This window comes from Pleurodeles waltl, chromosome 11, assembly GCF_031143425.1.
Source record: "Pleurodeles waltl isolate 20211129_DDA chromosome 11, aPleWal1.hap1.20221129, whole genome shotgun sequence".
Classification (NCBI taxonomy): domain Eukaryota; kingdom Metazoa; phylum Chordata; class Amphibia; order Caudata; family Salamandridae; genus Pleurodeles; species Pleurodeles waltl.
Genome location: NC_090450.1, coordinates 580,812,519 through 580,828,467, shown reverse-complemented (window position 1 = coordinate 580,828,467; position 15,949 = coordinate 580,812,519).

Genomic DNA, 15,949 nt, shown 5'->3' with positions numbered 1-15,949 from the left:
TCATGGCATGCAAACTAGGCAGTAGTCCCTGAATTGGCAGCGTCTGCAGAGAGTTTGGGGTGCTTGACAAGTGATTTGCCTTCCTTGGATTGGGTATATAATCCACAGAGGGAAGGTCACAGCTTATAGTGAGGCAGATCGTGTATATCGGATTTAAAGAAGGGTAGTTTGAGTGTGCGGAGAGGGGCTGCACGGAGTGGTAAGTGGATGGGGTGCCGAGCAATGTGCATCCAACTGGTCACTGGAGGCTGGACGGTGGCAAAAGCACCTGGGTTACTGGGAGAATTACAAATGGAGGGCCAAAAGGAAGGGTGTTTATGGTCATTCAGATACTAAGACGGAACATTTGAGTGGCAATGAGATGGGGCTATTGAGAAGTCACAAATGGTGTCCCGGGTTAGAGGTATGGGGATCAGATATTCCTGCTAGGGTGTAATGTGCCACCCTGCCCCTTTTTTTGTGCAGCCTGGTTCCCTCTCTAGTTTCTCTCCAGTGTCTTTCTATCCTGCAGATGATTAGAGCAAGCTTCCTAAAGTTTTTCTTGGCCTCATATCCCCAATTACGTGCCTGACATGCCTGGCCTGAGGATACTCCCAAAGAGTGTGCTACTTATATTCTGGGAAGAGCCTCACTAGTTCTGCCTATTTATGCAGCAACAAGGCAAATCTTACAACCTGCAAAGTTGGAAGCTTTGAAAATGAAGTAAAGGTTTTTATTTTTCGGGAAAATGCTCTTCTATGCTTCATCTCCCATCTGAAGGCCATGGGCTCCTTTTCTTCTCTCACGTGTCCTTTCAAAGAGACAGATGACACACTCACCCAATCACTCAGCAAACATCTATGCTTTAACTCTGTCGTCTTGCCGTTTTCCCTCCAAGTGCTCTACCTTCCCCACAAATGCAGGATAATCTTTCCTCATTACTCATTCACTCGCTTATTGTAGTCCTCCGCTCCACAGGCCCAGCAAAGACCAACAAAGACAAGCAGTACGTCAGCAAACAGGTTTAACACTTCTCTCTTCTATTATTATGGTCATACTGCTGCCCTCTAGTAACACTACATGGCAACTGCAGCATGATGATGTGATTTTGAAGGGGGCTGTCCTATGCAAATAATGTCCTCCCATGATTATTTTGGCCTGAGACATTCACAGGCTTCCATCATGATATGGCCTCCAACATATGGTTTTCAGCAGAATTTTAAGCTTGACAACTTGTCTTACGCTAAGCTTTTCCCACTCGAAGGCCGCTCATGGGAACAGCACCCTCATTTAGCAGGGTGCCAAATTGTCTGCAGTCTTCCTCTCAACAGAACATGGGCGTTCGTGGGCGTTCGGGGGCCTTGCTTGCTAGCTAGAGACTGAGCGCTGGGTTGTTTAAAGACCCAGACCCAGACCCAGGGCCAGGCCAGGCCAGGCCAGGCCAGCTGCTGCAACAGGCATGATGCAGGCCCAATGAAGCACACGCCGGACTTTACCCTTTTCTGCCTCTTGAAAACTTCAACATGTCTGTCTTCTGATTGCACCTAATAAAGGGAGTTCCCATCATTTGGTGAGTGAGAGCTAACACTAGGCCAATATGCCTAGCCAGCAGCACAGGCACTATCCCCCTGATTACACAGCTCTGTTCACACCAAAATGAAAAATCCCCACCACTCGACCTATTTTACTATTTGTGGGAGGCTTACTTCGGCTCAGTTATGCCCCCTAGGCCACATTCGCGCTACAAAATGCCAAATTCAAAGACAAAAAAATCAATAGATTGATAACTGAAGATAATGCTTTACCCATATTTCACCTACTAATGAAGAAGGGGGCTTTATGGGAGTCAGGAGAGAAAATATTTATAATTTTCGGGCACTCGCGCAAAAAAAATTGCTCCTGGTTTTTATAAAATCGAAATATTAGTTAATGGGGGGAAAAAAAAAAAAAAATTTACCAGCCATGGCGGGATTCGAACCCTTGTCCTGGGGAGGTTTCAGCATCAGAGGCAGATGACATTACCACTGAGCTATTGCTCCTTACTGGTAAAGAGGGATTCAGGAGCATCTATAAGCTACACACAGGCCCCCTGGTCTACATGACACACCATAGCCATGATAAAGGGACTACTGGAAATGATACATACATGGAAGCCCATGTGGTCCAGTGGGTAAGTTCCTGCCTTCCACCCAGGCGACCAGGGTTCAAATCCCGGGTTCGGCACCAGATGACTGATGGCGGAGAAGCAGAGGTAAGTCGGTAAGTAAAATGTGCTTGTGTGTGGAGGTGTGTCTGGCTGGTGATTGGTGGATGTAAGAGTGGTTGGTATGTGGATGGAGAGAGTGGTTGGTGTGTCAGGGCAGAGAGAGTGAGGTTGGGTCCAGGCCTAGTGAGAGTAGAGGGGAGGAGCCAAAGAGGGGGAGTGTGAATGGGTGGAGTAAGAAAGGAGAGCAGGGGCGGCATGGTTGGGGGGAGGAGCCTAGGGAGAGGTGGAGGCATAGAGCCTAGGAGGGACCAAGGGGAGGGGCATGTGTAGAGAAGGGTGGAGCCACAGAGGGAAGGGAGGAGTAGGAAGGATTCACAGAAGTAGTCTGGGGCAATAGGTCAGGGGGCGGAGCATAGAGGAGTGAGGCCAACAAGGAAAGAGTGCTCCTCCCCCTTCAGCAAACAGAGGGGGGTGACCCCAACATTTTATGACCGCTCCCTCCCCCCCCCACTACAGAGTTGGGGAGGGGCAAATTTTGGGGAGCAGTGTAAAAAAGGGGTGTTGGGGTGCATTATAAAAGAGGGTGCTAGAAGGCACAGAATGATGTGGTTTGGCTTTGGGTGCGCTAAACATCATTTATTTTGCCCCCCCCTTTCTGGGGGGAGGGGGGGTGTAGCCCAAAAGTATAGGGGCAACAGAGGGAACTTAGGGGAACAGGCTTAGGGCACTTTTTTATTACCGACCACAAGGGGGGGCACCACACAGACATACTGTAATTATGGTATTGAAAGAGGTGACAGCAAGGAGCATGTGGTACGACACGGCGAGACGGGACAAGTCACCCCAAGTTTTTATTGCCCCCCCCCTGCCCTCGCAGGATCTGTTATGAGGTCTCTTGGGGTAGTTGTATTGAAAACAGATGCTTAAGACACTGAAGGGAAGGGGAATGTTGACAAGCGTGTGTCCCCCATTGTGTGGGTACTTTCTTGTGCGATACCCTCTTCTTCATTCACTCACCACAAAGGAGCAGCCACAAAATGACAATTGCTGTGATGGTAGTACTAAAAGGGGCTTTATAAGGTAGAGAACCAGAAGGAAGGCGAGCTTCAAGTGGCGCTCGGAGGAAGTGGGTCAACAGGAAGCAGAGATGCCCGCTATGACAGCTGAGAGCATTAAAATTTGGTAAATAAGGCGGATGGTTTGGGGAAGTAGATGAATGAGTCAGGGAGACGGCGCATGTGGCAATTGGTTGGATGCGGCATAGAGAATAATCATGGCATGCAAACTAGGCAGTAGTCCCTGAATTGGCAGCGTCTGCAGAGAGTTTGGGGTGCTTGACAAGTGATTTGCCTTCCTTGGATTGGGTATATAATCCACAGAGGGAAGGTCACAGCTTATAGTGAGGCAGATCGTGTATATCGGATTTAAAGAAGGGTAGTTTGAGTGTGCGGAGAGGGGCTGCACGGAGTGGTAAGTGGATGGGGTGCCGAGCAATGTGCATCCAACTGGTCACTGGAGGCTGGACGGTGGCAAAAGCACCTGGGTTACTGGGAGAATTACAAATGGAGGGCCAAAAGGAAGGGTGTTTATGGTCATTCAGATACTAAGACGGAACATTTGAGTGGCAATGAGATGGGGCTATTGAGAAGTCACAAATGGTGTCCCGGGTTAGAGGTATGGGGATCAGATATTCCTGCTAGGGTGTAATGTGCCACCCTGCCCCTTTTTTTGTGCAGCCTGGTTCCCTCTCTAGTTTCTCTCCAGTGTCTTTCTATCCTGCAGATGATTAGAGCAAGCTTCCTAAAGTTTTTCTTGGCCTCATATCCCCAATTACGTGCCTGACATGCCTGGCCTGAGGATACTCCCAAAGAGTGTGCTACTTATATTCTGGGAAGAGCCTCACTAGTTCTGCCTATTTATGCAGCAACAAGGCAAATCTTACAACCTGCAAAGTTGGAAGCTTTGAGATGAAGTAAAGGTTTTTATTTTTCGGGAAAATGCTCTTCTATGCTTCATCTCCCATCTGAAGGCCATGGGCTCCTTTTCTTCTCTCACGTGTCCTTTCAAAGAGACAGATGACACACTCACCCAATCACTCAGCAAACATCTATGCTTTAACTCTGTCGTCTTGCCGTTTTCCCTCCAAGTGCTCTACCTTCCCCACAAATGCAGGATAATCTTTCCTTATTACTCATTCACTCGCTTATTGTAGTCCTCCGCTCCACAGGCCCAGCAAAGACCAACAAAGACAAGCAGTACGTCAGCAAACAGGTTTAACACTTCTCTCTTCTATTATTATGGTCATACTGCTGCCCTCTAGTAACACTACATGGCAACTGCAGCATGATGATGTGATTTTGAAGGGGGCTGTCCTATGCAAATAATGTCCTCCCATGATTATTTTGGCCTGAGACATTCACAGGCTTCCATCATGATATGGCCTCCAACATATGGTTTTCAGCAGAATTTTAAGCTTGACAACTTGTCTTACGCTAAGCTTTTCCCACTCGAAGGCCGCTCATGGGAACAGCACCCTCATTTAGCAGGGTGCCAAATTGTCTGCAGTCTTCCTCTCAACAGAACATGGGCGTTCGTGGGCGTTCGGGGGCCTTGCTTGCTAGCTAGAGACTGAGCGCTGGGTTGTTTAAAGACCCAGACCCAGACCCAGACCCAGGGCCAGGCCAGGCCAGGCCAGCTGCTGCAACAGGCATGATGCAGGCCCAATGAAGCACACGCCGGACTTTACCCTTTTCTGCCTCTTGAAAACTTCAACATGTCTGTCTTCTGATTGCACCTAATAAAGGGAGTTCCCATCATTTGGTGAGTGAGAGCTAACACTAGGCCAATATGCCTAGCCAGCAGCACAGGCACTATCCCCCTGATTACACAGCTCTGTTCACACCAAAATGAAAAATCCCCACCACTCGACCTATTTTACTATTTGTGGGAGGCTTACTTCGGCTCAGTTATGCCCCCTAGGCCACATTCGCGCTACAAAATGCCAAATTCAAAGACAAAAAAATCAATAGATTGATAACTGAAGATAATGCTTTACCCATATTTCACCTACTAATGAAGAAGGGGGCTTTATGGGAGTCAGGAGAGAAAATATTTATAATTTTCGGGCACTCGCGCAAAAAAAATTGCTCCTGGTTTTTATAAAATCGAAATATTAGTTAATGGGGGAAAAAAAATAATAATAATTTTTACCAGCCATGGCGGGATTCGAACCCTTGTCCTGGGGAGGTTTCAGCATCAGAGGCAGATGACATTACCACTGAGCTATTGCTCCTTACTGGTAAAGAGTGATTCAGGAGCATCTATAAGCTACACACAGGCCCCCTGGTCTACATGACACACCATAGCCATGATAAAGGGACTACTGGAAATGATACATACATGGAAGCCCATGTGGTCCAGTGGGTAAGTTCCTGCCTTCCACCCAGGCGACCAGGGTTCAAATCCCGGGTTTGGCACCAGATGACTGATGGCGGAGAAGCAGAGGTAAGTCGGTAAGTAAAATGTGCTTGTGTGTGGAGGTGTGTCTGGCTGGTGATTGGTGGATGTAAGAGTGGTTGGTATGTGGATGGAGAGAGTGGTTGGTGTGTCAGGGCAGAGAGAGTGAGGTTGGGTCCAGGCCTAGTGGGAGTAGAGTAGAGGGGAGGAGCCAAAGAGGGGGAGTGTGAATGGGTGGAGTAAGAAAGGAGAGCAGGGGCGGCATGGTTGGGGGGAGGAGCCTAGGGAGAGGTGGAGGCATAGAGCCTAGGAGGGACCAAGGGGAGGGGCATGTGTAGAGAAGGGTGGAGCCACAGAGGGAAGGGAGGAGTAGGAAGGATTCACAGAAGTAGTCTGGGGCAATAGGTCAGGGGGCGGAGCATAGAGGAGTGAGGCCAACAAGGAAAGAGTGCTCCTCCCCCTTCAGCAAACAGAGGGGGGTGACCCCAACATTTTATGACCGCTCCCTCCCCCCCCACTACAGAGTTGGGGAGGGGCAAATTTTGGGGAGCAGTGTAAAAAAGGGGTGTTGGGGTGCATTATAAAAGAGGGTGCTAGAAGGCACAGAATGATGTGTTTTGGCTTTGGGTGCGCTAAACATCATTTATTTTGCCCCCCCCTTTCTGGGGGGAGGGGGGTGTAGCCCAAAAGTATAGGGGCAACAGAGGGAACTTAGGGGAACAGGCTTAGGGCACTTTTTTATTACCGACCACAAGGGGGGGCACCACACAGACATACTGTAATTATGGTATTGAAAGAGGTGACAGCAAGGAGCATGTGGTACGACACGGCGAGACGGGACAAGTCACCCCAAGTTTTTATTGCCCCCCCCCTGCCCTCGCAGGATCTGTTATGAGGTCTCTTGGGGTAGTTGTATTGAAAACAGATGCTTAAGACACTGAAGGGAAGGGGAATGTTGACAAGCGTGTGTCCCCCATTGTGTGGGTACTTTCTTGTGCGATACCCTCTTCTTCATTCACTCACCACAAAGGAGCAGCCACAAAATGACAATTGCTGTGATGGTAGTACTAAAAGGGGCTTTATAAGGTAGAGAACCAGAAGGAAGGCGAGCTTCAAGTGGCGCTCGGAGGAAGTGGGTCAACAGGAAGCAGAGATGCCCGCTATGACAGCTGAGAGCATTAAAATTTGGTAAATAAGGCGGATGGTTTGGGGAAGTAGATGAATGAGTCAGGGAGACGGCGCATGTGGCAATTGGTTGGATGCGGCATAAAGAATAATCATGGCATGCAAACTAGGCAGTAGTCCCTGAATTGGCAGCGTCTGCAGAGAGTTTGGGGTGCTTGACAAGTGATTTGCCTTCCTTGGATTGGGTATATAATCCACAGAGGGAAGGTCACAGCTTATAGTGAGGCAGATCGTGTATATCGGATTTAAAGAAGGGTAGTTTGAGTGTGCGGAGAGGGGCTGCACGGAGTGGTAAGTGGATGGGGTGCCGAGCAATGTGCATCCAACTGGTCACTGGAGGCTGGACGGTGGCAAAAGCACCTGGGTTACTGGGAGAATTACAAATGGAGGGCCAAAAGGAAGGGTGTTTATGGTCATTCAGATACTAAGACGGAACATTTGAGTGGCAATGAGATGGGGCTATTGAGAAGTCACAAATGGTGTCCCGGGTTAGAGGTATGGGGATCAGATATTCCTGCTAGGGTGTAATGTGCCACCCTGCCCCTTTTTTTGTGCAGCCTGGTTCCCTCTCTAGTTTCTCTCCAGTGTCTTTCTATCCTGCAGATGATTAGAGCAAGCTTCCTAAAGTTTTTCTTGGCCTCATATCCCCAATTACGTGCCTGACATGCCTGGCCTGAGGATACTCCCAAAGAGTGTGCTACTTATATTCTGGGAAGAGCCTCACTAGTTCTGCCTATTTATGCAGCAACAAGGCAAATCTTACAACCTGCAAAGTTGGAAGCTTTGAAAATGAAGTAAAGGTTTTTATTTTTCGGGAAAATGCTCTTCTATGCTTCATCTCCCATCTGAAGGCCATGGGCTCCTTTTCTTCTCTCACGTGTCCTTTCAAAGAGACAGATGACACACTCACCCAATCACTCAGCAAACATCTATGCTTTAACTCTGTCGTCTTGCCGTTTTCCCTCCAAGTGCTCTACCTTCCCCACAAATGCAGGATAATCTTTCCTCATTACTCATTCACTCGCTTATTGTAGTCCTCCGCTCCACAGGCCCAGCAAAGACCAACAAAGACAAGCAGTACGTCAGCAAACAGGTTTAACACTTCTCTCTTCTATTATTATGGTCATACTGCTGCCCTCTAGTAACACTACATGGCAACTGCAGCATGATGATGTGATTTTGAAGGGGGCTGTCCTATGCAAATAATGTCCTCCCATGATTATTTTGGCCTGAGACATTCACAGGCTTCCATCATGATATGGCCTCCAACATATGGTTTTCAGCAGAATTTTAAGCTTGACAACTTGTCTTACGCTAAGCTTTTCCCACTCGAAGGCCGCTCATGGGAACAGCACCCTCATTTAGCAGGGTGCCAAATTGTCTGCAGTCTTCCTCTCAACAGAACATGGGCGTTCGTGGGCGTTCGGGGGCCTTGCTTGCTAGCTAGAGACTGAGCGCTGGGTTGTTTAAAGACCCAGACCCAGACCCAGGGCCAGGCCAGGCCAGGCCAGGCCAGCTGCTGCAACAGGCATGATGCAGGCCCAATGAAGCACACGCCGGACTTTACCCTTTTCTGCCTCTTGAAAACTTCAACATGTCTGTCTTCTGATTGCACCTAATAAAGGGAGTTCCCATCATTTGGTGAGTGAGAGCTAACACTAGGCCAATATGCCTAGCCAGCAGCACAGGCACTATCCCCCTGATTACACAGCTCTGTTCACACCAAAATGAAAAATCCCCACCACTCGACCTATTTTACTATTTGTGGGAGGCTTACTTCGGCTCAGTTATGCCCCCTAGGCCACATTCGCGCTACAAAATGCCAAATTCAAAGACAAAAAAATCAATAGATTGATAACTGAAGATAATGCTTTACCCATATTTCACCTACTAATGAAGAAGGGGGCTTTATGGGAGTCAGGAGAGAAAATATTTATAATTTTCGGGCACTCGCGCAAAAAAAAATTGCTCCTGGTTTTTATAAAATCGAAATATTAGTTAATGGGGGAAAAAAAATAATAATAATTTTTACCAGCCATGGCGGGATTCGAACCCTTGTCCTGGGGAGGTTTCAGCATCAGAGGCAGATGACATTACCACTGAGCTATTGCTCCTTACTGGTAAAGAGTGATTCAGGAGCATCTATAAGCTACACACAGGCCCCCTGGTCTACATGACACACCATAGCCATGATAAAGGGACTACTGGAAATGATACATACATGGAAGCCCATGTGGTCCAGTGGGTAAGTTCCTGCCTTCCACCCAGGCGACCAGGGTTCAAATCCCGGGTTCGGCACCAGATGACTGATGGCGGAGAAGCAGAGGTAAGTCGGTAAGTAAAATGTGCTTGTGTGTGGAGGTGTGTCTGGCTGGTGATTGGTGGATGTAAGAGTGGTTGGTATGTGGATGGAGAGAGTGGTTGGTGTGTCAGGGCAGAGAGAGTGAGGTTGGGTCCAGGCCTAGTGGGAGTAGAGTAGAGGGGAGGAGCCAAAGAGGGGGAGTGTGAATGGGTGGAGTAAGAAAGGAGAGCAGGGGCGGCATGGTTGGGGGGAGGAGCCTAGGGAGAGGTGGAGGCATAGAGCCTAGGAGGGACCAAGGGGAGGGGCATGTGTAGAGAAGGGTGGAGCCACAGAGGGAAGGGAGGAGTAGGAAGGATTCACAGAAGTAGTCTGGGGCAATAGGTCAGGGGGCGGAGCATAGAGGAGTGAGGCCAACAAGGAAAGAGTGCTCCTCCCCCTTCAGCAAACAGAGGGGGGTGACCCCAACATTTTATGACCGCTCCCTCCCCCCCCACTACAGAGTTGGGGAGGGGCAAATTTTGGGGAGCAGTGTAAAAAAGGGGTGTTGGGGTGCATTATAAAAGAGGGTGCTAGAAGGCACAGAATGATGTGTTTTGGCTTTGGGTGCGCTAAACATCATTTATTTTGCCCCCCCCTTTCTGGGGGGAGGGGGGTGTAGCCCAAAAGTATAGGGGCAACAGAGGGAACTTAGGGGAACAGGCTTAGGGCACTTTTTTATTACCGACCACAAGGGGGGGCACCACACAGACATACTGTAATTATGGTATTGAAAGAGGTGACAGCAAGGAGCATGTGGTACGACACGGCGAGACGGGACAAGTCACCCCAAGTTTTTATTGCCCCCCCCCTGCCCTCGCAGGATCTGTTATGAGGTCTCTTGGGGTAGTTGTATTGAAAACAGATGCTTAAGACACTGAAGGGAAGGGGAATGTTGACAAGCGTGTGTCCCCCATTGTGTGGGTACTTTCTTGTGCGATACCCTCTTCTTCATTCACTCACCACAAAGGAGCAGCCACAAAATGACAATTGGTGTGATGGTAGTACTAAAAGGGGCTTTATAAGGTAGAGAACCAGAAGGAAGGCGAGCTTCAAGTGGCGCTCGGAGGAAGTGGGTCAACAGGAAGCAGAGATGCCCGCTATGACAGCTGAGAGCATTAAAATTTGGTAAATAAGGCGGATGGTTTGGGGAAGTAGATGAATGAGTCAGGGAGACGGCGCATGTGGCAATTGGTTGGATGCGGCATAGAGAATAATCATGGCATGCAAACTAGGCAGTAGTCCCTGAATTGGCAGCGTCTGCAGAGAGTTTGGGGTGCTTGACAAGTGATTTGCCTTCCTTGGATTGGGTATATAATCCACAGAGGGAAGGTCACAGCTTATAGTGAGGCAGATCGTGTATATCGGATTTAAAGAAGGGTAGTTTGAGTGTGCGGAGAGGGGCTGCACGGAGTGGTAAGTGGATGGGGTGCCGAGCAATGTGCATCCAACTGGTCACTGGAGGCTGGACGGTGGCAAAAGCACCTGGGTTACTGGGAGAATTACAAATGGAGGGCCAAAAGGAAGGGTGTTTATGGTCATTCAGATACTAAGACGGAACATTTGAGTGGCAATGAGATGGGGCTATTGAGAAGTCACAAATGGTGTCCCGGGTTAGAGGTATGGGGATCAGATATTCCTGCTAGGGTGTAATGTGCCACCCTGCCCCTTTTTTTGTGCAGCCTGGTTCCCTCTCTAGTTTCTCTCCAGTGTCTTTCTATCCTGCAGATGATTAGAGCAAGCTTCCTAAAGTTTTTCTTGGCCTCATATCCCCAATTACGTGCCTGACATGCCTGGCCTGAGGATACTCCCAAAGAGTGTGCTACTTATATTCTGGGAAGAGCCTCACTAGTTCTGCCTATTTATGCAGCAACAAGGCAAATCTTACAACCTGCAAAGTTGGAAGCTTTGAAAATGAAGTAAAGGTTTTTATTTTTCGGGAAAATGCTCTTCTATGCTTCATCTCCCATCTGAAGGCCATGGGCTCCTTTTCTTCTCTCACGTGTCCTTTCAAAGAGACAGATGACACACTCACCCAATCACTCAGCAAACATCTATGCTTTAACTCTGTCGTCTTGCCGTTTTCCCTCCAAGTGCTCTACCTTCCCCACAAATGCAGGATAATCTTTCCTCATTACTCATTCACTCGCTTATTGTAGTCCTCCGCTCCACAGGCCCAGCAAAGACCAACAAAGACAAGCAGTACGTCAGCAAACAGGTTTAACACTTCTCTCTTCTATTATTATGGTCATACTGCTGCCCTCTAGTAACACTACATGGCAACTGCAGCATGATGATGTGATTTTGAAGGGGGCTGTCCTATGCAAATAATGTCCTCCCATGATTATTTTGGCCTGAGACATTCACAGGCTTCCATCATGATATGGCCTCCAACATATGGTTTTCAGCAGAATTTTAAGCTTGACAACTTGTCTTACGCTAAGCTTTTCCCACTCGAAGGCCGCTCATGGGAACAGCACCCTCATTTAGCAGGGTGCCAAATTGTCTGCAGTCTTCCTCTCAACAGAACATGGGCGTTCGTGGGCGTTCGGGGGCCTTGCTTGCTAGCTAGAGACTGAGCGCTGGGTTGTTTAAAGACCCAGACCCAGACCCAGGGCCAGGCCAGGCCAGCTGCTGCAACAGGCATGATGCAGGCCCAATGAAGCACACGCCGGACTTTACCCTTTTCTGCCTCTTGAAAACTTCAACATGTCTGTCTTCTGATTGCACCTAATAAAGGGAGTTCCCATCATTTGGTGAGTGAGAGCTAACACTAGGCCAATATGCCTAGCCAGCAGCACAGGCACTATCCCCCTGATTACACAGCTCTGTTCACACCAAAATGAAAAATCCCCACCACTCGACCTATTTTACTATTTGTGGGAGGCTTACTTCGGCTCAGTTATGCCCCCTAGGCCACATTCGCGCTACAAAATGCCAAATTCAAAGACAAAAAATCAATAGATTGATAACTGAAGATAATGCTTTACCCATATTTCACCTACTAATGAAGAAGGGGGCTTTATGGGAGTCAGGAGAGAAAATATTTATAATTTTCGGGCACTCGTGCAAAAAAGAGTGTCTGAAATTGCTCCTGGTTTTTATAAAATCGAAATATTAGTTAATGGGGAAAAAAGAAAAAAAATACAATTTTTACCAGCCATGGCGGGATTCGAACCCTTGTCCTGGGGAGCTTTCAGCATTAGAGGCAGATGACATTACCACTGAGCTATTGCTCCTTACTGGGAAAGAGGGATTCAGGAGCATCTATAAGCTACACACAGGCCCCCTGGTCTACATGACACACCATAGCCATGATAAAGGGACTATTGGAAATGATACATACATGGAAACCCCTGTGGTCCAGTGGGTAAGTGCCTGCCTTCCACCCAGGTGACCAGGGTTCAAATCCCGGGTTCGGCACCAGATGACTGATGGCGGTGAAGCAGAGGTAAGTCAGTAAGTAAAATGTGCGTGTGTGTGGAGGTGTGATTGGTGGATGTAAGAGTGGTTGGTATGTGGATGGAGAGAGTGGTTGGTGTGTCAGGGCAGAGAGCGTGAGGTTGGGTCCAGGCCTAGTGGGAGTAGAGTAGAGGGGAGGAGCCAAAGAGGGGGAGTGTGAATGGGTGGAGTAAGAAAGGAGAGCAGGGGCGGTATGGTTGGGGGAAGGAGCCTAGGGAGAGGTGGAGGCATAGAGCCTAGGAGGGACCAAGGGGAGGGGCATGTGTAGAGAAGGGTGGAGCCACAGAGGGAAGGGAGGAGTAGGAAGGGTTCACAGAAGTAGGCAGAGTCTGGTGCAATAGGTCAGGGGGTGGAGCATAGAGGAGTGAGGCCAACAAGGAAAGAGTGCTCCTCCCCCTTCAGCAAACAGCGGGGGGTGACCCCAACATTTTATGACCGCTCCCTCCCCCCCCACTACAGAGTGGGGGGGGGGGGGGCAAATTTTGGGGAGCAGTGTAAAAAAGGGGTGTTGGGGTGCATTATAAAAGAGGGTGCTAGAAGGCACAGAATGATGTGGTTTGGCTTTGGGTGCGCTAAACATCATTTTTTTTGCCCCCATCCCCTTTTTTGGGGGGAAGGGGGTGTACCCCAAAAGTATAGGGGCAACAGAGAGAACTTAGGGGAACAGGCTTAGGGCACTTTTTTATTACCGACCACAAGGGGGGGCACCACACAGACATACTGTAATTATGGTATTGAAAGAGGTGACAGCAAGGAGCATGTGGTACGACACGGCGAGACGGGACAAGTCACCCCAAGTTTTTATTGCCCCCCCCTGCCCTCGCAGGATCTGTTATGAGGTCTCTTGGGGTAGTTGTATTGAAAACAGATGCTTAAGACACTGAAGGGAAGGGGAATGTTGACAAGCGTGTGTCCCCCATTGTGTGAGTACTTTCTTGTGCGATACCCTCTTCTTCATTCACTCACCACAAAGGAGCAGCCACAAAATGACAATTGCTGTGATGGTAGTACTAAAAGGGGCTTTATAAGGTAGAGAACCAGAAGGAAGGCGAGCTTCAAGTGGCACTTCGAGGAAGTGGGTCAACAGGAAGCAGAGATGCCCGCTATGACAGCTGAGAGCATTAAAATTTGGTAAATAAGGCGGATGGTTTGGGGAAGTAGATGAATGAGTCAGGGAGACGGCGCATGTGGCAATTGGTTGGATGCGGCATAGAGAATAATCATGGCATGCAAACTAGGCAGTAGTCCCTGAATTGGCAGCGTCTGCAGAGAGTTTGGGGTGCTTGACAAGTGATTTGTCTTCCTTGGATTGGGTATATAATCCACAGAGGGAAGGTCACAGCTTATAGTGAGGCAGATGGTGTATATCGGATTTAAAGAAGGGTAGTTTGAGTGTGCGGAGAGGGGCTGCACGGAGTGGTAAGTGGATGGGGTGCCGAGCAATGTGCATCCAACTGGTCACTGGAGGCTGGACAGTGGCAAAAGCACCTGGGTTACTGGGAGAATTACAAATGGAGGGCCAAAAGGAAGGGTGTTTATGGTCATTCAGATACTAAGACGGAACATTTGAGTGGCAATGAGATGGGGGTATTGAGAAGTCACAAATGGTGTCCCGGGTTAGAGGTATGGGGATCAGATATTCCTGCTAGGGTGTAATGTGCCACCCTGCCCCTTTTTTTGTGCAGCCTGGTTCCCTCTCTAGTTTCTCTCCAGTGTCTTTCTATCCTGCAGATGATTAGAGCAAGCTTCCTAAAGTTTTTCTTGGCCTCATATCCCCAATTACGTGCCTGACATGCCTGGCCTAAGGATACTCCCAAAGAGTGTGCTACTTATATTCTGGGAAGAGCCTCACTAGTTCTGCCTATTTATGCAGCAACAAGGCAAATCTTACAACCTGCAAAGTTGGAAGCTTTGAGATGAAGTAAAGGTTTTTATTTTTCGGGAAAATGCTCTTCTATGCTTCATCTCCCATCTGAAGGCCATGGGCTCCTGTTCTTCTATCACGTGTCCTTTCAAAGAGACAGATGACACACTCACCCAATCACTCAGCAAACATCTATGCTTTAACTCTGTCGTCTTGCCGTTTTCCCTCCAAGTGCTCTCCCTTCCCCACAAATGCAGGATAATCTTTCCTCATTACTCATTCACTCGCTTATTGTAGTCCTCCGCTCCACAGGCCCAGCAAAGACCAACAAAGACAAGCAGTACGTCAGCAAACAGATTTAACACTTCTCTCTTCTATTATGGTCATACTGCTGCCCTCTAGTAACACTACATGGCAACTGCAGCATGATGATGTGATTTTGAAGGGGGCTGTCCTATGCAAATAATGTTCTCCCATGATTATTTTGGCCTGAGACATTCACAGGCTTCCATCATGATATGGCCTCCAACATATGGTTTTCAGCAGAATTTTAAGCTTGACAACTTGTCTTACGCTAAGCTTTTCCCACTCGAAGGCCGCTCATGGGACAGCACCCTCATTTAGCAGAGTGCCAAATTGTCTGCAGTCTTCCTCTCAACAGAACATGGGCGTTCGTGGGCGTTCGGGGGGCCTTGCTTGCTAGCTAGAGACTGAGCGCTGGGTTGTTTAAAGACCCAGGGCCAGGCCAGGCCAGGCCAGCTGCTGCAACAGGCATGATGCAGGCCCAATGAAGCACACGCCGGACTTTACCCTTTTCTGCCTCTTGAAAACTTCAACATGTCTGTCTTCTGATTGCACCTAATAAAGGGAGTTTGACCAGCTCCAAACTTTAATCATCATTTGGTGAGTGAGAGCTAACACTAGGCCAATATGCCTAGCCAGCAGCACAGGCACTATCCCCCTGATTACACAGCTCTGTTCACACCAAAATGAAAAATCCCCACCACTCGACCTATTTTACTATTTGTGGGAGGCTTACTTCGGCTCAGTTATGCCCCCTAGGCCACATTCGCGCTACAAAATGCCAAATTCAAAGACAAAAAATCAATAGATTGATAACTGAAGATAATGCTTTACCCATATTTCACCTACTAATGAAGAAGGGGGCTTTATGGGAGTCAGGAGAGAAAATATTTATAATTTTCGGGCACTCGTGCAAAAAAGAGTGTCTGAAATTGCTCCTGGTTTTTATAAAATCGAAATATTAGTTAATGGGGAAAAAAGAAAAAAAATACAATTTTTACCAGCCATGGTGGAATTCGAACCCTTATCCTGGGGAGCTTTCAGCATTAGAGGCAGATGACATTACCACTGAGCTATTGCTCCTTACTGGGAAAGAGGGATTCAGGAGCATCTATAAGCTACACACAGGCCCCCTGGTCTACATGACACACCATAG